Below are 21860 nucleotides of genomic sequence, written 5' to 3' on the forward strand. Positions count from 1 at the left end.
ATCCTTTATTTCAAGCCCCCAGGCCCTGCAAACTGAGCTGCGATATGGTGCACTAGTTAGCACCGGGAGTGGGGATATTCCTCTCCTCCAAGGGACAGTCTCCACGTGCTGTTAGGCTGGCCTTTGCAGCCCTAATCTGTCAACATCTCGCTGTGATAATGTAATCCAAATGGACGTTGTTCCTGCTCCTCTCACCTTGGGCACTGATGTAGCTGTGCAGAAGGTTCGGCCTTCTTTGTATATGGAGGGACTGGCTGGTGTTGCTTTGGGCATGAAACCTGAGATGCAGAGCTGTTCCCTTCTCTGGGAGCAGGGCATAGAGCCCAGAAGATACACAGGTTCCTTGCACTAAGGCAACAGATAAGGGGGGGAAATTCCTCAGATTGGGGAAAAAAAAAAAAAAGCCCCAGACACCTTCCAAACCTGGTAAACCAGGTGAGGCTCCTGAAAAAACACCTGCTTCTTAGCTGGTGTAGTGATGTGACAGTCTAAGCTGCAGTGACGTAGCCTTTCCCAGGTCAACACATGGCAGCACTCATATGCCCCTTCACCTTCCCTTCATTGTCACTGGGGAGGAGTCTCCAACAGGGCTGCGGCTGCTGTAGTGCGAATCACATAATATATTTCTCCAAAGAGCAAAGTTATCCCTGTTTGGCCTTTCCAGGCCCAGGTAGAAATTTGTGTTGAAAAGATGCTCCCGAGGGCATCAGGCCAGTAGTAAAAGGAATGTCTTCATTTGCTTCTGGAAACTGGCAGAAGCTCAACGCTCAGGATGGCTCCTGTCCAAAGTCACGGTGCTGTCCTGGTCTCTCTCGGGACACTGTGCTCCTTTGCCTTTCCCCAGTGATATGGGCCTTTACAGGCGATCCATCAGCCTGCATCTTTTCCAAAGTGGCAGGACTGCAGCCGTACATCTCTGATCGATACCGCCCAACCTTGACATGGAATCAGTCACTCGTAGCCAGCTCATTACTGCTGGCTAACCATTTGCCTGCAGCAGCCCCTTAATAGCCTCACCCGGCTGCTGCCGAGTCACAACAGGAGTGTTTAGCAGTCTTATTTACATGCAGCATTTCACCAGTCCCTCCTTCCCCTTGCTCACAGCTTGCCATCTGCTCCAGAGCCTCGGAGGAGACGAGGTTGCAAAGTGGGGACAGGAGCATCATGCTTGTGTGTTGTCTCTATGGTGACTGAATGCCCTTCTTCGTGGTGGCTGGGAGCGGCTGGTCCCAGGTCTGCCCATTTTAAGCCTTCTCTGCTAAAAACCTTTATTTTTTCCAGAAGATTTTCGCATTGTGCTTTGCTTTTATTCTGGCTTTGAAGCTGATTTTAGTTACAGTGATTTTTAATCCACTGTGTGTTTCAGTCTTCTCATCTCTGCATTTACACTCTCCAAGGGGTGGGGAAGGCTCAGGACGCTCTTCCTAGAGAGAAGCTTTAAAATGGCAATTTATTATTTATAAATTGGGGGATGGATGAGGTCTGGGAATGGAGTTCCTCTGAGTCTATTAGCTGGGCAGGTTGTGCCCTGTGTCGCTGCAAAGTCACTTTCCTTTATATCAGCAGCACAGTCTTAGACTTGACTCCTGACCTTGGTCATGAACCATTAATGATCTCTGAAGGAAGAAATACACTGACACATGCGCATTGGGGGATATTTGGTATATCTGCTAGTGTGCCACTGATTTACATGAGCAAACTCAGAGTACAGGGGTTTTTTTAATGGTTTTATTTAATCTGAAGTCCAAGTTTCAACTTTGGCCTCTGAATTTCATGAGAAGAAACAATTTCACCCTTGGGAGCAAGGATGCAGATGATGGTGAGAAATGATGTGTGTGTGTGTGGGCAGCAAAGATGGAGAAGCAGCTGACCTGGGTGGGGAGGGCAGCCAGAAGGGAATGGTGCAGAATGGGAAAAGGCAGTGGCACTGGAAATGAGGGGAGGTGACATTTGAGACAAGTGTTATTGGTTATATGGCACTACCAGGGACCTCTCCGCCTCTTGCTGAGGTGACCTCCCTCTTTCTCCTCATGCAGTTTCTTACAAGGCAGTGTCAAAGGCTTAGACAGCGTGGTGTTATGGCAGAAAACCCAGGCAGAGCAGTCTCTGCACACTTGCTGCTTTGCTGACTGTTGTGACATGTGTGATGCTCAGTTGTGGTATAGGAACCCCATGCTCTGGCACTGCAGATGCACAGAACCGAGATGCATCCCTGCCCTCAAACTCCTGATATCTGAGGGTCAAACTGATGTATATGCCATCCCTGCTGAATAAAAGTGATGTTTTTGTGAATCTTAACTACTTCATTAAATTACTGCAAGCGATTATCCTGTTTCTTTCCTGATTAGGGAAAATCTTAATTAAAAACATTGAGGGCAAGACTTTATTCTCAGACATTTGGGGAGGAACCAGCAGTGCTGTAGAATGAATTGTGTTAAAGGTACCTCTGATGTGAAAGATGGGAAGGCTTATGGGCAAGGAGTGTTTCCTGATCTTGTATCTAGAATTACTATCTTAGGGCCTCAGTTTGTTTTCAATGGTGAGAAAGAAATGGTTGCTTTAATTTCTTTATTCCAGTGCAAGAAGTGTTTTGAGTATTGAGGTGCACTGTCCACTCCATTTAATGCCAGGGAGGGAAAGTCCCTTTGCCTACAGCATGAGGTTCGTGGAGATTTGAAATTGGAGAAGGCTGGCAGCCTTCCTTGTTTTCCTTGTTATCAGGGTCTGTGGTCAAGCAGCTGGCGGAATCTGGGAGCTTGATACCCAAAGACTTTTTGTCTGTTACAGTGTGGGACAGTCCTTGCCATCAGCACATCTGCACTACATGCAGGCCATGGGCAAGAGGTACCTGACTTGGTGAACTGAGGTTTTCATGCCTATTCCTTTCCACCTAGAAGTGGGTACAGTGTTCTGGGAAAGCCGGTCTCTTGGCATGTTTGGCTCTTCCAGTTCATCTGGGACTCTGTCCTCAAATCAGTTGCTAACGAAGGAGAATTTTGTGTTTCAGGGTAAGATTTCTAGGCCTCTCTTTCTCCTCTTGATTTGAAGAGCTGAATATATGGTTTAACAAGACAGGACTTTGTGCTAGGTTCTCTTGAGTACAAATGTAGCTCCAGAGACTTGGAGGTCACAGGCAGCCTGAAATGGCTTTGCAAATCAACTTTTATGCAACAAAGATTGTCTGCAGTGCAACCAAAGTTATTTTTTGTAAGTGTTTCCTTCCAGAAAGTTTCCCTCCACCTCCTCTAAGTTGGAATTAGACAACAGATTAATTTTCTCTTATGTGGGAAAAGATGGAGCTTCTCTGTGGCGTGAAGTAAAAATAGATCATCTTGACTTGTTGCATAATTTCCCGGATTTTGTTTGCCTTGGAAAATTCATTAGGAAAATAAACCACTCCTCCTTGGCTGGCTGGCATGAAGATGAGAGGGCTGGGTGGAGAGAAGGCCAGGCTAGCAAATTGTCTCAGTCCCCTGGAGGCCAGCTGAAGGTTGGTATGTTCTGGGAATACCAAAAACCTGGTTGGCTGGTGGGCAATGGGTGAAGGACGTGGGTGCATATATATACACCCACACACACACATACATACATATATATATTATTCCAGAGTCAGCAATTGAACAACCAAGTTGTCAGGCTTCCAATGTTTGTGGTCCCAGCAGCTGGGATGGTACATCCTACCTGTGGGCTGGGTGCTCTGGAGTGAGTAGGGCTACACCAACATAGGTAACATAGCACTGGGATATAGTGCTCATCCTTTCTCTGAGGCTGGGAAGATCTGTACAGTACTGGTAGCACAGGGTGATACATGACATCAAGGTCTGAGCAACTGTCTAGTCCATCTCCATCTCAGCCAGACCTCAGCCCCCTCCGCTGCAGTAATCCAGATGCAATCAATCTGGCACTTTCAAATATTTATGAATCATTGATGAATTTTTTGAAGTTTGAAGTTGTAGCTTTCATGGAATTTGGTTTGATTAGCTGGAAAGTCAATATTTTCACTGTGCTGTGTCTGGGCTGCATTAATTCCAGCCCAGGCAGCAGCAATAACAGCACTGCAGTGCTAATGGCTCTCTGCCTGCAACGGCTGGCATTTAGGTAGTATGGGATGAGCTTGGAGCATGTGGAGGAACCGTAGAGAGATGATGATAAAGCCGTACAGCTCATGGTGAAAATCGGCAGAGGCAGGTAAAGAAAAGGCCTGTAGCAGTGTTTGGGAATCCGCAAGTTAAGGCATTGTGGCTGCCTTTCTTGATAAGTCATCTCTTCCAGGACATCCAAACAGGGTGGATTGCTTTTTCCCACAACTCCTATTAACTTGTTGTAAAAGAATAAAGCACCTTCAGTAGAGTGAATCAGAACCTCATGGGACCAGACCTTTATTCTTTTTAGCTGATGCAAATATGGAATTGATAAGTGAGCAAAGTTATCCTTGTCTTTACAGACGAGGGAGCTAAGCCATAGGGGGATTGTATGAGCTCAGCAGAGGCACAAACACCATCTCTTTCTGTCACTTCATGCCATGATAGTCATTGCTTGGACTGGAGAGCCCACCTCTCCCATTCATGTCTGTAATATCTGTCCTCTTCCAAATAAACTGTCCCAGTCATGTTCCAAAGGAATCAAACAACCTCCACCCTAATTTGATATGGCTGTACAGGCTGACCAAGAGCTAGTAAGCTTTCCACCATTAGCGTAGGCTGTAGAGAGAGCTTCCTGCCCTCTGAGTGTACATATCTGAGCATCTTTGAGTCTTGCATTACAGTGAATGTGCCTGCATCTGTCAGGGTCCACATATTTTAGTGTCATCCCAGGGGTTAAGTGTCTGCAGTGGAAAGTCATGTTCTAGGGTATTTCCTTTAAATCCACGTCATGGTGTATTTCTGTCAGACCAGGTAGCCCAAAGAAACCCAGTTCGCAAAAGGAAATGTTTATAACTTGTGCCCCCTGGGCAGAGACAGCTCAATGGGGGCTGGGAAGGTTGTCTGCTGTGTGTAGATGAGATCAGCCTTTGTGGGGCACCATGGTGCTCTGTGATTGTTGAATGTGCCATGTGCAGGTCTCCATCCTGTAAGGCGGCCTTAGCTCTGCCGATGAGGCTACAGGGACATGAGGGTCAGCCAGGGCCTTGAGTTGGCTTTCTCCTTGATCTCTACTTCAGGAGCTGTGAGGCAGGGGCCCAGCCTGGTGTGGCCGTGGTAATGGGATTACAGAGCGCTCAGGGATGCAGAGCATATTTCAGCTAGAGCTTCTTGCATGCTGCAGGGTTGTCATATTGCTGTGGTCTAGCTGAGAGGTGATGAAAGGCACGAATAACTGTGTCTGTGCACTGTTCTCAGGCTGGGATAAGCTGAGATCCTGGCATTAATAGCATGGATCACAGGTGCTCTGACATGGTAGCTTAAAGGCAGCAAGGGATGCAAGGAAGCATAAGCTAAGAACTGAACTGACTGTGCCAGTAGCCCCACTAACCCGTGGCTTACAGTACTCAAAGTGCAATTTTTGTGGTGAATTTCCATAGCTTGTAACTTCCATTCAACTCCCAGTGTGGTCCCTTAGCTGTGAGCTGATCTAGTCTAAGTTCTAGGATGCCCTTGTGGCACTCACATCTGTGTGAATGACAGAAGCGATGACAATCCTGTTTTAAACTTCACAGGCTTTTCGGCAGTGTTAAGTGTGCAGTAATGATGCCCAAGCTCTACTGAAGGAGGAAAAGCAATGGCAGGCTGCAGAGCCTCCCCTGACTGCTTGAAGGTTGTCAGGTGCCGTGAGTCTTGAGGAGTGTGTGCATGCATAGCCCATCCCTCAGGAGAGAAACTGCAGTAAGTACCGGTGAGAGCGATGGCAGGTCCTCATTAGATTTATGCTGATCATAGAGGTGCTAATGCCTTGCTTTTATGGCTTGATCTTGCTCCTCTCTTTTGTGGTGGCTAATAAATACAAGCCAGTTCATCTTCTGCTTTAGCTCTTCCTGTGACTTTTCTTTAAATTTGGTCAAGTTTCTGATGCATAGATTGTCTTGCCCCTCATCATGAAGAAACCAGCCCTGGGATGACCCTGAGTCTCACTATGATTTCTGTTGCAGTGCTTTATTTTTGACTTTGTTCAGGAGGGATAAGGCTGCATTCAATCATGCTCCACAGGGTGCTAAAAGCCCATGGTCTGGGTGATGCTCTGTGTAATCTGCCTCGTCAATACCCATCGCTCACATCCACAGCAGTGAAGAGGGTTTTGCCAGCTGACTGGGTTCTTCTGAACCTGAAGTGCAATGCTGACTTTCCTTCCCTAGCCCAGCAATCCTGCTTTCATTTCAAGCATTTGCTTCCCATTCTGGGTTCTTGGAGTGTGTAGCAAAAATGTACCATAATCACCCCCAGGTGATGTACTCATGGGGAGCATGGTATGAGGATTCCCTCATTACATGCAAGGGAAGTGTCTTCCTAGAAAGGCAGCTGTGGGGGGCATTGCTGTCTAGTCCTCTGCCTTAGCTGTTGGATCATGTTGCCATTAGTCACCTCCATAGGAGTCAAATCAATCCATTGCTACTTCACAGTCTTCCCTGCAATTGCCTGTAATAAGCAATTCTTAAGGCAAAGAAATGTCACTTATTTGGAAACTCTGCTTTATTATTCTGGCAGTGAATGAACTTACCTGGAACATCAGAGTTCCCAGGGTTGCAAGGTCCAGTTCCCTACCAGCTCACACTATGATAAACCAAAAGCATGGTCAGAGGGGAAAGCCCAAAGATCATGCAGAGAATGGCCGCAAGTGTCTCTTCCCTGCCGGCTTGAAACATAGCTCATTGCAGGAGCTTGGGCATGGCTTTCTATAAAAAGTGCCATGTCTGGATGTGCTGGCTCATTATTTTTGGAGGGCATTTGTGCTTTGTTTGCTTCCAGTGGCAAACTCGACTGGAGATGGGAAGTCCTTGTCTTACAGAGACTACAGATTAAAATGGTGTGAGATGTAGCAGGGGAAGAGGAAGATCACTTCAGCAGAATCGGGTGCAGCTGGTTATGGGAAGGGCTTGAAAAGGCAGTTGGGACAACTTTGAAACATGTATGATATGCACAGCAGTCAGATCTAGTATGTGCTTGGCTGTCATCATTAGCATGATGTGCTGCTGGCACAGGAACACCTTCCCTGCTGAAGCAGTTGTCAGAAGAGACAGTGAATGTGACAGTGATGCAGTAGATAAAGGGCAGCCTGGGAGTGTGAATCTGTGTTTTCTGATCCTGTTCAGGGCCCTTTGAGCTTGATATTGATTCTGTTTGCAAGGGGCTAGGGAAGGGATGCCCTGGGTAACGTAACATGCTTGCTAGTCTGTCTTGGACCCTAGACACTACTGTCATAGGGTCAAGAACAAGAGGCCCCAGATGCCTTGCAGTGTCAGTAGTCCTTGATATGCAAGACTAATGAAGCAGTAGTCCCTGAAAATCTGTTCTTTGTGTTTGGATACTTGTTCTTGGACGGCTGATTATCCCTACCTGAGAGAAAAACCTGGCCTTTGTATCTGCCTGAAAAAAAAAAAAGAAAGGATGATTTTTTGAGATAACAAGGTCTTCTGATCCTGTCTTCTAAAAGTACCTGCTATTCTTCCCACCTTCATGACACCTGAAAATTTAATAACTTTCATTTTTGCTCCATCATCCAGGTCAGTAGCGGAAAGTCCTGAAGAGAGCTGGTACGTGACAGACTCCTACAAAATCCTGTTTGTCAACATGTTCCTCCTTTGTAGCAGAGGAGACCACTGGTATCTGCCTTCTGCATATGGTGCTCTGAGCAGTTTTGTATCTGCTCCATCGTAGTTTCTCTTAAGGCCATATTCCCCTTGCTTGTGGGAATGGCAGGCAAGACAGTGTCAAAAGCCTTACTAAAGCTGATATGTTTGACAGGTAGTGCTCTTTGCCGAAAGCCTATTATGCAGTTATAGGAGGAAGATAGATTGGCTTGATGTGATTTGCTCTTGACAAATCCATATTGGCTGCAACTCATCTCCCTGTTATCTCATTGATTTTTTTTTTTTCTTTGGAGGGCTTGGAATTGGGTCCTTGGGCAACAGGGTAGTGTGTGTGAAGGTACAAGAGCTTCCTACCTGCAGTATGTACATTGTGGTGTTGGCTGCTGCCACTGAAGTCTCTCTTTCCTGGTCCGCAAATTGCTTGTTGCTCCTTAGTACCCAAGTGGTGATGGGGTGTTTATCCGTGTGCCCTCGATGGTGTTTTGTCTCACCCTAGTGGCTAGATGGCACAGTGGCCATGGATGTGGTGCTGCTGAAGGCTTCACTCTTCCTTTGGAAGCTTTTGTCCTGTGATCCGGTGGCCTGGGGTTCAGTCCCTCCTTGCTCACAATGTGCCAGGTTTTCTCCTTGCAGTCACTGACAGTGTTCCATCCCGGATCTTCCCACCGTACAGCAGCCCTTGGGATGCTGAGCAGCTGCCCTGAGTGGAGGGTGAGCTGCTTTGTGCTCCTGTAGCACCAATTCTTTTCTCCTGTGTTAGAAAGGATGATGTTTCCCCCCTCCCCGGCCTCTTCTCATCTAGAGGCTTGGCTAGGGAAAGGCAGGGTGAGATGTGATTTCCCCAGTCCCTCTCCTCTGAGCTCCCGTCAAAGACGTGAGTCACTTTCTGGCACTGTAATGGCAATGCCAGCAAAAATGGCCTTGTGGAGTCAGCACCAGTTCCTGCCCACTTGGAGGAAGGTTTGGCTAAGATAGGTTATTGACTTACTCTTCTGTCGCTCCTATGGGATCATTAGTGTTCCGCATCTTCACTGATGGGTCTTGCAGGCAGCACTGGGCTAACGGTACAACATGCAGACCCCTAAGCTGGGGCAAAGGGAGCTTGTCACTTACCTCCCTCACATGTGCTGTGGGTTTGAGGCCAGACTGGTTTGTGGCTTGAGCCCATTCCTTCCTGCTTAGAGGAGATTAGCACCATCCTGAAGAAGACACATCATTCTGTGGGTACAAGTTGAGCTGCTCTGACTCACAGGTGTAGACATGAATACTTTGTCACAAGCTCCTAACTCCTTGGTGGCTGTTTCTCTTTTAGAGCTCCCTGAGCTATGGGGGGTGATAAATGATTGTTCTTTGTGAGTTTTGGCTTATGAGTGCCTAAGGAGGCACTCGTGGCTCGGTTGTGAGACTGCTTTTGCACACTTAGTAATCGAGTCTGAAATCATAGAGCTGCTAACACGTTAGCACTAGCATAGAGCTGCCCCAGTGGGAACAGCACTCAGATGGAAACCTTTGTCGTCCTTGTGAGGCAAAGCAGGGGATCATACAGCAAACCATGCTCGAATCTCCTGGCTACTAGTCCTATTCCCGTCCTGGAATATCCCATCCAGAGGATATTCTGCCATACCGAGAGTAGGCTGCTGCTCTCTTGGCAGATGTCTGGGTGCTCGCATGCAGGCCTGCAAGAGGCAGAAGCTATTCTTGGGCCTTTAAAATCCAGAAATAACTGGCGCTGTGAAAAGTCTGTTTCAAATTCCCATCAACCTACCAGAAGAAAACTGCTGAGTTTGTGCCCTTTCCCATATGGAAGCAGTGAGCATGTTTTCTGCTTACAGATGTTAAGGAAGTCAATGCCGCTGTGATCCCATGTTGTCTTCCTCACAGAGCTTTTATCTCACCTTTGTCTTGTGTAAGGGATGTAGCTGAATTCTGATTTCCTACTAATGGGACTCTTGTGCCCTTGCCCTCCTCTTGCTTTGATCATGATATCTTTAAATATCCATTTCTGAAGTATCTGAGTGGCATCTGGAGTGGATGGAGGAGAATATATTTGAACCTGAAAGTTAAACACAGGTTTTCCTCAGCTGTCTCTTTGCTTGTTCGCAATGTGTGTCTGTCAAAATTCTCGCGTGGTACTGGGTGAGATTCCCATGGAGTGGATCTGCTGAAGACTTGAGTCTCTGAACCTGGTGGTGGCTCGGGACTATTGTGGGGAGAGATTGGAGGGGATGGGAACAGAGTGGTACCTGGTGGTGACTGTGCCATGCTCATCATCTGGCTGTGCTTTACCAAGCTGGGCTTCTCCAGATCACAAAGCAGCATAGAGATGCACAAAGCCAGCTTTTTCATAAGAGTGTTGATAGCAAGAGGTGTGCTGAGTGGCAGTGGGACCCTTCTCTGAGAGCTGGAAGTGACTGTGTCCAGGGGCATGGAGGCAGCGGGACAGAGGAAAGGTCATTCCCTCCGTTCTTTAGAGCCTCAGAAATGCAGCTGAATCTGTGGCAAAATGTCTGGGCTGTCCTTGCTTTGTTTATGCTCTTTCCTACCCATGTATCTGATAAGAAGCAAAATATGCTTTTGAGTCAGATGGAAACTCAAGCTACTGGCCTCTCCATAGTCTCCACATAGGTAGCACTGGTGGTTCACATTCCCCCAGCGATGGCTGAGGTGTCTAAGTAGACTTGCTTTGCAATGGTACTCAAGAGGAATGTCAGCAGCTTCCTGTTGTCCACTGTGGGGTAAAACAGGCTGCTGGGGATGCTTGGTTACTGAGCTTGCTGTGCTGACACACTCTTGGTTTGCTTCTCCTTAGCCACCGGAGGGCAGGCAGGAATCCCATAATTACCAGCCACTGGGGAAGGAAAGCACTGGAATAATTAAGAAGCAATTAATGTTTGCACTGCTAGATCTGTGGTGGCATTGCTCTTTCCAGTCGCATTCTCTGCCTCTGGCCCCCTCACCACCTGCTTCACTTTGTGGGTTTTCCTTTATTGGTTGCTTTTCATTTTCACTTGAGCTGCCTGTGAAAGCTGAAGTAGAAGTTCAGCTTATGTTACAGCTGAGATCTGCTTTGCTGGGAGGATTATGGAGTTCTCTGTGATGTGTTAGCTGCCAGGTAGGGCAGGAGGAGCAAAGCCTTTTAGCAGGCTGTGATCAGACAGAAGCCTCTGCTTTCCAGGGTTGAAAATGCTGCCATGGGACCAAATGGCTCCACAGGCTCCAGTCTGCACTGGTATAACCAATACCACTTCCATTATGGAACTGGTTGATCCAACCTAAACAGGACAGGTGGGCTGTGTTGATGTCCTTGGTGAACTGGAGCTTCTGGACTAGCCCTGTAGAGCTGTCAGCATTGGCGGAGCTGCAGGCAGCAACTGGAGAAGAGCAAAATCTGCTCCAACTGATGCGTTTTAGTCTGACGCAGGTCCTAGGTGTAGTAGAGAGAAAAATTGGAGCCTGGAGAGATATCTCAGCTTTTTTAATTGTTTGGGTGAGCTCAATTTCTGTAATTGCTTCCTCCAGGAAGCTCCCTGGCTGTGCCTGTTGTGCATGTCAAGGAGATGCATCACCTGAGGATGCACTGCTGTGAGTTGGGAGGCAAAGCAGGCCAGGGCCGGCAGCTGCCGTGGAGGGAGGGGTAGGACACTAGCAAACGTATGTGCAGTAGGACTGGTCTTGAATGTACAGACTCGGTACTGAGTTAAAATAACTGATGCTGAGGAGCTGTTTCTTTCAAAACGTTAAAAATATCCCAGACTCTCCACGAATCTGAGAGATGCAACTGCAGTTGCCTAGCGCGAGTGTGGATGACTGTCTTCCCTCAGAGCCCTGGTGGGAGCTGTAATACTTGCACTGAGTTGGTATTTTAAGGACCCTTACAGAGTAAATTGCCTTACTCTTTAGTTTAGCAGCTGGGCTGACCCAGCTCGGATGTAAACTAGTGGTTCAGGGCGACATACTCCTTCCAGTGACTGAGTGTGAACTGACCTCTCATTCATTGCGCTCACGTGGGGCAGAAGATCCAGCCCATAAAGTTGTCTATGTGTGACTGAGACTAAATATTTCGAGCAGACTGCCATATTTCCCAAAGAGTCCTCCAGAGGTGAGAGCCTCCCCCACCCCAGGGTGGAAGGGTTTTGCTCTCAGGCCTCCCACTTCCCCCATCTCCGGAGCTTGTTGGGTTGTGGTAGTGCCCTGCCATCACGCCATAACACTGGGGTTATGTTGCAGCTGCTGTATAACAAAAGCACAGCGGTGCTGTACCTTCACTCTGCCCTGCGTGCGCATCTTTTCATTGCAGCCTGTTGCCAGGTGCCACTGGCATCCTCTCCCTCTGAGCCCCGGCTGATGGAAGACTGATTTTCATCCTGCCACCTCCAGGCCTTTCTTTCCCCTCTACTCTCACTTCCCTGAGTTACTCCAGGAGAAATTCAACAAGAAAGTCTGTTGTTGCTGGAAGGGCTGCCGTTTTCAGAGCTGTAATCTCCCCACCCCACCTGTTCCGAGCTCCCAGTGTCACAGGCACAGATCTGCTTGCTGTCCATTTCCAACTCCAGGACACACACAGCAAAAGTGCTGCACAGCTTAGCAGGGGCCAAGGTGATCTCTAAAAGCATCTGTGTGTTGTTGAGATAGTGCTTATCTGTTGGAAGGGAGTGAAGGAGTGAGGAGGCCTGACCTCCAGAGCACAAATGAGACTAAACCCTCATGCCTGAATCTCTCAGCTGATCTATCAGATCTCCCTCCACCTACAAAAACATGAAAAAAATCAGTAAATACGATAGCGAGGTGCTAGAAGACGCTTGGCAGAAAGGTGATTGTACTAATGGAGAGAAGTAAGAGGGTAGTGTGGTACTCGCAGCCGTGAAGTATGCTATAAATTGGGTCCTGTGTGATGCTGAGCCACTCTTGCAACATATGGCAGCCAGTGTGGGTTGTAAAGTCTGAGCCCCTCAGCGAGTGCCTACTGCCACCCAAAATGTCTCGAGGCATCTGCTGTGACTACCCCTCCTCCCACCTCCTGCTGTAGTCATGGCCTGAGCGTGTATTTCCTGCTCCTAGCCTTCGGAAAGCAGCCGCATCCTTCCCTTAGAAGAACTTGGTAAGCTGTAAATCCAAATGTTTTATGTAAACCTTCATGCCAACAGCATGTTAATGTGTTGGAGATGTTACAGATGCTTCCTGCCCTCCTCAGCCGTTTGTTCCCTACCAAAAGGGGACAGGGGTCCTGGAAGAGCAGCAGTCCCAAGATTTCATGTCCAGACTGAAATTCCTAAAACAAGGGACAATGAATGTTTGTTTAAAATTCCCTTCCTTCTAATCTCCACAGATGCTAGTGAGATAACAGCATTTTTTGCAGGGTTACTCAGCAACGAAAAAATATTTGGGTCAAGTTGAGCTGTTTACATTCGTCTTGGTTTATCCATCTTGTAGGGAATGAAACAAGTTTCTTGCTAAGTTCCTCCCCCCCTCTTCATTTTATTTTTATCTTGGTGCTTTGTATAAAAACTCTTCCATGTGAATCATGGATATTATGATTCCAGTCATGATGAAGGCCTTGTGACATCTCTTTTCTGTGGTGGTACATGAGGGATGAGTAAGCTGGGCTCAGTGCAGGAAGAACCAGCCTGGTGTCTGTCTCCTGTACTTCGTTGGCCTTCTGGTTTTGAATGGAGTGGCCCCAGCTTGTGAACTGGTGATGGTAATAGGAGTAAATTGAAAGTCTTGTCTTCTAATGAGTTGCCCACTGGCCCAGGGTTTCACACATGATTCTCCAGTCTGTGTGTGGAAATGCTCTCAAGGGAACAGACCTGTTCTTTACACTCGTATTATGTTTTCATGAACTCTTCACTTTCTGATTCGAAGTGAAGGTGCAAATAAGAAAATGTCTTTCAAAAGTCAGTTTCTGCTTCTTGTGTGATCACAGAGTCCTGGTAAAGATACTTACTGAAAGATTGGTTGTACTGGCCCTAGTCTTGTGGAAAGCTTAGTGTTGTCTATAGGAATTAATCAATCCTAAAAAGGCACTAATTGATTGAAGATTGTCCCATAGCTTTAGAAGAATGTCCCATGCCTATCCCAATATATTGGTGCCTCTGATTTGTGATCTAGGTCCTGATTCAAATGGTGGAGGTTGGCAAGTTAGGAATGATCAGCCATTGCTAAAGGAGACCGTCTTGTGCGTTAGCCCTCCGTGCTCACCAGCCAGGGGAAGCTGTCTCCCTTTGGGCTTCCTTGGAAGGGCTGACACTCCAAAAAAGATGGAGAAAAAGCCCGGAAGGAACAGACTGAGGACAGGTGATGCTCCATCAGCTCCAAGGAAGCACCAGGCCTGGCTGAATAGTCTGAAAACCTTATCTGTCATTAAAGTTGGGGATTTTATCCTAGTGCTCAGGGACAGGCCCCATGCCCAGAGTTCCTGGTGCTGCCACAGTGCTCTGGGCAAGGTGTGGATGGCTGCTTCCAGGAATACCTGGGGCTGCCATAGGACACAAATGTGTCGCAGGCACATGAATGAGAAGTAGGTCAGTAGTGGGGAGGAGGTCTCGGTGGGCAGTAGCGTGCTTGCATGTGTCTGGCAAAGTTGGGGAATGAAAAAAAAAAAAAGCTCTGGGTTTTTGTGTTTTGTTTTGTTTTTTTTTTTTTTGTCCTCTCCTTCCCCATGTGTGCTGTGGAGGGAAGAAGGGAGTCTTCAGGGACAGCAGGACAGATCCTTCTCCGGAGCAAATCTTTGTAGCTCCATTGATTTGTTTGGTACTTCACTGATTAATACCAGTTGAGAATCTGGGATGGAGTGTTTTGTGTGCTTGTAAATAATTGAACACCATGTGAATACAATGATATAAGGGAGGATGGGAATAAAGCAGAGACTCTGAAAAATTTTGGGTTTTAGCAATGAAGCTTTTATGTGGAAACACGTTGGCATCTTGGCTGTGAGGTGCTATGGTCGTGTGTGAGGCTTTTTTTTTTTTCATTGTAATTATAAGGACTAGAGCTGGAGAGCTGTTGAAACTGTGAAAAATGGCAAGCACATGTCAGATGGGGAGAGGCAGACTGCTGCCAGCTGTTTTCCCCCTCCCGGCCGCCTGACTTGCTTTGATAAATATGCATTATTTTTTAATACTAAAAATGAGTCCTAGTTCTGGCAAGGTGCTAAGTTGACAAACCTGGAAATTAAAGCCCTCGTTATCCAGGGTGAAGCAGCAACAGCACAAGCTTCCCCCCACGTGTTGAGGGAACCAGTTGATGCTCCACTGCTGTGGTAAAGGCCAAGAGATGCCACTTGTCGTGAAGGCGTTTTGTGGTGTGGGCTACAGGCTTCTCTCACACACTGGCTGCCAAATCCTTGCCTGTGAAAGATGGCTTGACGACAGGGGTTGGTGGGAGCTGATGTTGACCTGTCACTTCATCTGCTCCCAGACCAGGAGGAAGGGTTCCCAAATTCACACCTCTCCCCTTTGCCGTGGTGTAACATGTCTGTGACAGCTCCAGACCCTGCTTACAGGGAGATGTGAGGTTAGGAAGTCATTTGGTGTATTTAAACCCATCTGCATGGGTGATTTAGGGACAAGAAAGGAGCCAAGCCTGTGGCCCATGAGCTGGTGGCTGCCCTTTGTCACAAGGCGGGCAGTCCAGGGAGCCCGGATGGATAGAAGGAAGCTGATATGCGGTTGCGAGCTTCAAAGCCTGGAGGCTTCTAGGAGCTCCTATGGGAGGAGATGAAGCTGCAAGGCCTGGAAGTGGGCCTGCAGATCATGTGTGAGATGCCTAGAGCTCTATGATATGCATGAGCCTGGTCGCCCAGCAGAGAGGGGCTGTGTCTGCATCATATCTCATAAATTGGGAAGAGTAAAATGCAAATACTTAAAGGGAGTTAGTATTCTTTCTAAAGATTAATGCCCAAGTTCCAGAAAGATTCAGGTTTGGTTAGAGCCTGTGGGTTGTTCTTTTTGCTCATCGCAGAATAGAAATTAATGTCCATAATTTCTTGTCCACCTCCCACAATCCCGAGCCAGGCCGGCGGTGGCAGCTGTGTGGCAGCAGGAGCCCCGCTGCTCTCCGCGCTTACCAAGGCGGGAGCTGGCTCTGCCCGCTTGCAGGAGCAGCTGCCATTTCGTGCCTCAAATTCACATCGGTGAATGGCTGTGCTTAGCCTCTTGGGGAGGCTTTATATTCTTCTCTTCTTTATTACTGTCTTTAACTTGAATCAAAGTCAGTCAGAAACAAATGACCATTTTGTGCTAGGTGTGGGGCAATGCAGTAGCAGCTGCAGGTGCCCTCTGTTTCTTGGACCGTGGGCACAGCTTAATGCCATAAGCCATTTTTATCCGGGGCTTGGAGTTTTCTTACTGTAGTATTTATCAGTTAGCTATTCACTACACTGCAAATCCCTTTCTGCTGCCAGATCTCCGCTCTGCGGGTCTCCAGGCCACAGCGATCTGCACAGAGCCCTCACGGACCAGGGCTGGCCCTCAGCCCTCACTCAGAGGATGGAGTAGCAGGGAGTGTTGAAAGATTAAGTTGTCTTGAGTGACGGATACAGCCTGAAATCACATGGATGGATGCCCTTAGGGCAGTGCCACGGTGGGAGATGGCAGGATCAGGAGGGATGGTGCTCTGGAAGCAGACTGCAGTCTCCTGCAAAGTCTCAGGGGTGGTATGATGTGCTGCGGGGGGGTGAGGTTGGTTGCCTGTGTTTGGAGGTGAGGTGACACTTTGCCACTGCTCCCCATGACAACAGAGCAGATATGGAGAGTGACGAGTAAAAGAACAGTGCTGTCCCACCCAGAGACCCTGCAGGAATGCAGGGTTTAGGGGGCTGCAATGCCCTCCAAGCTCAGCAGATGTGGTCTGACCTGGAGCTTGTCTGAACACTCGCTACAGGAAGAAAACTAGAACCTGTGGGAAATGTCAAACAGCAATTGTTAGAGAACATGATGCTGGAAAAAATTTCAACCCTCGCCCCACAAACTCATTCCAAAACATGTATTAAAGGTTACCCAGACAACCTTAATACTTCCAGCAATGTGACCTTGAGAACCACCTAGAGAGCAAGAAACTTGGAGGCAATCTCAGCTGCTGGCCACGACTGGTGCCTGCAGAGTAACGTGCTTTATTCCTCACCTTGATTTTGCTCGACTGGTTGCTGTCACCTGAGACTCCACCAGCATTAGGTTTGGCTCAGAGACTTGTTGCTTCTTGGGGGGTGGTGGTTCTGGTGAGGCATCTATGCAGCACTGAAATGTTTATTTCATAAGCATCTACCAGGGAAACTAAATTTCAAAACAAGCCAGCCCTGTGGGGGTACTCCTGAAAAGGACATCTGAAGCAAATGTTGAGCTCCCTGGAAAGCATTATCTTTTTATTTTTTTTATTGTTGTACTGGGACCTAGAATGCAAAGGTGCCCATCACAGGAGTGGCTGCCTTCCTCTGGAAGGCAATAGCTAGTCCCTGGGCCAGAAGGTTGCAATCTAATTTAAATATATGAAAATGGAATTGGATGATTGAATCATACCCATGACATTCCTCAAACTAGCAAAGACCCAACTTCTTTCTAGGGACTGGAGCAAAACAACAGTGGGATTTCTATGCCTGAAAAGTCAGTGTTACAACATCGCCTTGGAGGGGAGGGAAAACAGTAGAAAAATGCTAAAAGCAAGACAATCACTTGTCTCAAGCCCTTCTTTGTCACTTGAGTTTCATTTGCCTCAAGCTTCCTGGAGCCTGGGACACATCAGTCTCATGAAGCTGTCACTGGCCAAGGCTGGGGACAGGGAGGTAGGAACCAAGAGTCTGGTGTGGCAACCCACAACCTGCTGCTTGTGGCCTGTCTTTGTGTCTTGGTTAATAAGAAGCTCTTTGGAGTCCCTGGGACCGACCTCAGCTTATAGTCCCCACAGGAGAGGGACAAAGTGGTGCCTCCACCCAGTTTGTTCTTACGTTGAAGCATCGAGTTAAAACAGGAGTTGGACTGGAGGGGATGCTTTGGGCTGACTGAAGGAGGAGCCGTGGATTGCCAGGAGGGTCATGGATCCATCTCCTCATACTCTGAGGTTGTGGCAGCCATGGTGTGCTTGCTGCTGAGAGGTGGTGAAAAGGGTTGGGAGCGAGAGGAGGAAAGCAAAGCTGTTGCTGAAATAGGCCCAAAATGCTCAAGTTGTGACTTTTTTTATGCCTGCATGTTTCAGGGGTGATTGTAAGAGCACTATTTAAGAAAAAGGAAAAAAAAAAAAGGCCAGTGAGATTTCTAATCTATTATTCATTCAGGAAAAATCATTTCAGAGTAAAATAAAATATTTTCTGTCTCCACCTCATTCTTAATATACTCTCTTCTCTTTTTCTCTCTCTCCCGCCTTCCCTCCACCCTGCAGGGCTTCAGGGAATGGTACGTATGAAATTATTTTGTAAAATCCAATAAAAATTTTAATCAGGTCAACATCGTTACAGGAGAGAAAAGTGATGGAGCTTTCCTGATGCATTCAAAAAAAAAAGTAAAGAAAAAAAAAAGGGGATTTAAACACGTGGTTGTAGAAAGAGGTACACAGAGCTGCATGCCCAGCCACCGTGCAGTGCCACCTCCTCCTCCTCATCCCGTCTCCATGGAGCACAGTCTCACTTTCAGCCACGAACATGCCAAATCCGTGGCTGTTCACTGACACAGCCAGAAGCGTGCATGCGTGCCTCATCCTTTTGCACGCACACGAAATATACTCCAAAGTAGGGAGATGCAGGCAAAAGTCTTTGGCTAGCACCCTTTAGGAGAACACCCACCTCTGCCCGTAGATCTTCAAAGAGCCTTAGGCCCATACGTGCAGATATTGCTTTTAAACAGTGGTTAGTAAAGCAGAGGGACCGGCTAGTTATGTGGCACCTCCCCTTTTTAATCCTTGTCTCTCCAATTACCACGGAGGGGAATAAAAAGCCCTGGCAACACATGGTCATGCTCTGAGGATTTGCATAGTATATTAAGGCTTGCTAAGATCTCATTCCTGTCCTGACATTTACGGAAACTGCAGCTGGTGAGGCTCCTCTCCATCTTCCCGCTTTCAGATTAAATATGAACTTCTAAATCTGCCAGGAGGAGTGAAGGGAGGGCTGGGGAATGTAACTGTCTCATGCCGACCTCGGTTCATTACCGCCATCAGAAACATGGAGCTAGGCCAAGCGATAGGAGTGATGGATGCCCATGCAGGTCAAAACCCCTATGGGAGAGAAGCAGACGTACCAAGCCCTAAAAGTAATGTACTGTTGATTCCCAAGGGATTTGCAAAAACCTGCAGGATTGAGGCAGTCAATGCTTGGAATCAGGTATTGTTGCTACCGGGTTCCCTGGGAGAGTGCAGGAGGGGCTGGTTACCTATCACACCCTTCCCCACTGAGGTCAAGGTGGTGATTGTGGCTGACAATGCCAGCTCTGGAGATGAGCACCATATACTGAGGAGCCCACCCATGCAGTGGGAAATGTAACTGCCAAGAGCAACGCACCTACTGGTAGAGCTGCCCATTTCTGCACTGTTAGGACGACTTCTGTGGAGTTTGCTGCCTCTCTTGGGGAAGCAAGGACCAATGGAGCAACCACAGGTCTTTGTGTTTTTCTGACTCTCCTGGGACATGGAATTGTCCTAGAGGACTGGGGATGTTTTTGTTGCAGTTCAGAGATACCGAGGTGGGGCTTCATCTCCTGGGATGAGGGTGCCTTGTGTTTTCAAGCTGGAGACAGTGGCGGTTGAGGGGTGGTTGAGCTTACTGAGAGGGTGGCCTCAGTAGGAGTACAGCCGTGATTGCCAGGGCCACGAGCTGCCCTAGAAGAGATCTCTGAACCCTACCCTGGGGCAGGAGGTGTCTGTGGGGGCTGTATCCCCAGCCAGGGTTAATCACTGAGGTGTTTCTAGTGACACCGCTGATTTATATGAGGGTCAGAGTGTGTTGTGATTCATTATCTCAGCTGTCCCCTTGATGGTCGTGCCCCTCTGCATGTCCTGCACAGCTTGTGGGAATGTGTGGCTGGGACACAGCTGGAGCCTCTGCTGTCTGCTGCTGGCGGATGGGCTAAAATAGGAGTCAAAACACTCAGCGCTTCTGGAAAGAAAAATAAAGTCCCAGGCAAGTGCCAACTGCAGCAACCATTTTGGCAGAGTACTGTATGCAGGGGGGTGTGGGTAACAGCCCTACGGTCAATGGGAACACCCATAAGTGGAAACAGCCCTAGCCTGGGCTATCTGCACTGGCACCCCCTTGCAGCCCACCTAGCAGCATCCAGGCTCGCACCTTTGCCTCCCCCAGGCATGGGCTGTGCGGTCGGAGGCAGGCAGAAGGCATTCTGCCCACGGCACACGGGCTGGTGCCTCTCCTCCCCCCCGTGATATGTCTTTGCCAGCCTCTGAGTACACGCGCACACACATCCTACAGCTCTGACGTTATTTCTCCTTTGGTTGATGTGAAGGACTCAAAAATGTCCATTTTAGGGTTTTTATATTTTGGGAGCCAGACTGAAAAATCTTTTCATGGTCAGTGACAAGCAGCTTATGGGAAACAGATGAACAATACTCCCAGGAATTCCTCTTATTGCTGCCTGTGTTTAAAATCTAAAGTTAGAAAGGGGAGCGGGTGGTGGTGGGGAAATAAAGTTTTGTAGGCTGAATTCCAGTTGAGTGCTATGAGACAGTCTCTGCAGCTCTCCCTGTATGGATACAGAGCTCAGATGGTAGAAGTGGATATGGAAAGCTTGGCCAGGTACAGATCTGATTTGGAGCAAGGCCCTGCTTCCCTGCTGGGAAGTTGCTCATCCTCTCAAAGGGTTTGGTCTTTCCTGAAGCCCAGAGAGAAAGGGCAAGTGCACCCAGAGGCCGACCCACTGTGGGAGTCTTTGCATGGTGCAGCCCAGCCAGGCCTGGTAGCTCTTTGCAGAGGAGACCATGTTCCTCTGGTCTCCCCCACCATGGAGAAGTGAGGGAGACCTTATAATGGCCTTCCAGTACCTGAAGGGGACCTATAGGAGAGATGGGGAGGGACTCTTCATGAGGGAGTGTAGCAATAACACAAGGCGTAATGGTTTTAAACTGAAAGAGGGGAGATTCAGATTAGATATTAGGAAGAAATTCTTAACTATGAGGGTGGTAAGACAATGGCCCAGGTTGCCCAGAGAAGCTGTGGCTGCCCCATCCCTGGAGGTGTTCAAGACCAGGCTGGATGGGGCTTTGAGCAACCTGGTCTGGTGGGAGGTGTCCCTGCCCAGGGTAGGGGGGGCAGAACTAGGTGATCTTTAAGGTCTCTTCCAACCCAAACAATCCTATGATTTGCTTCCAGGCAGTCTGATGATGATAGAGGACTTCTGACCACCCTCAGCCACTGCTGGTGTCTGCAGCAAGGCTGGTCTGCCTGTCTGTCACCTTTCCCAGTGCTGTAGATGTGGGTAAGTAGGTCCTACAGGATTGATGTCTGGACCTGCCCGGTCCTGACTGCTGGATCTTTTCTCAAAGCCTTGTGCTGCTGCTGCAGGGCAGTGCCTGGTTGTGCGTGTAGGCGGAAGCCACGCCTGAACCTGGGAAGGGAGAGCTGCAGTTCCCTGTAATAGATGGCAAGAGGGACTGATGGCCCAAATGGTAAATAAATCTTGTGGGCTTGGTGATATAATAAAGCACTTGACCTTTGCCCTGGTGGTTTATTTTGTAATCTGTGCCCAGCAATTGATTTATGGGATAATCAATCTCTCCCTCTTTCCCTTCCTAGGGCCTTGGCGTTGCCTCTACCGTGGTCCTTGCTTCTGAGTGATGGCTCCAGGTTACAAAGAGCACCCAGGGACAAGGCTGCACAGCCCTGCCCCATTCTCTTCGCCATGCCCAGCTCGGGAGCGGGCATGCTATATACTGCCTCATCTGCCCAATAAATGTTTATTAGGTAGCTCTCATCTCTCTTGCAGGGGCAGCCCTCTCCGCCTTGCTGATCTGCAGTGCTCCTGGCCTGACAATTGCCTTCCCAGCACCTCAGTTTATAACTCCTGCAACAAATTGTCCTGAATGAAAGGCTTTCATGCCTTGTGATGGATTTCCCTCACATAAATTGAGGCTGTGAACATCTGTGCTCTTCCCAGGGATACTCTGCACTGGGAAGCTGCAGTTGGAG

At 48.3% G+C, this 21860-nt stretch overlaps 1 long non-coding RNA gene across 1 annotated transcript; it reads left to right on the forward strand.

Annotated features, from left to right (window-relative positions):
• Positions 1 to 19724: 19724 nt before the first annotated feature.
• Positions 19725 to 21587, forward strand: LOC141748669 (uncharacterized). Its single transcript, XR_012589072.1, has 3 exons — positions 19725 to 19845; positions 21049 to 21150; positions 21468 to 21587. It is a non-coding gene; the product is annotated as an uncharacterized LOC141748669 (long non-coding RNA).
• Positions 21588 to 21860: the final 273 nt, after the last annotated feature.

The sequence above is a fragment of the Larus michahellis genome, chromosome 9 (genome assembly GCF_964199755.1).
Source record: "Larus michahellis chromosome 9, bLarMic1.1, whole genome shotgun sequence".
Classification (NCBI taxonomy): Eukaryota; Metazoa; Chordata; class Aves; order Charadriiformes; family Laridae; genus Larus; species Larus michahellis.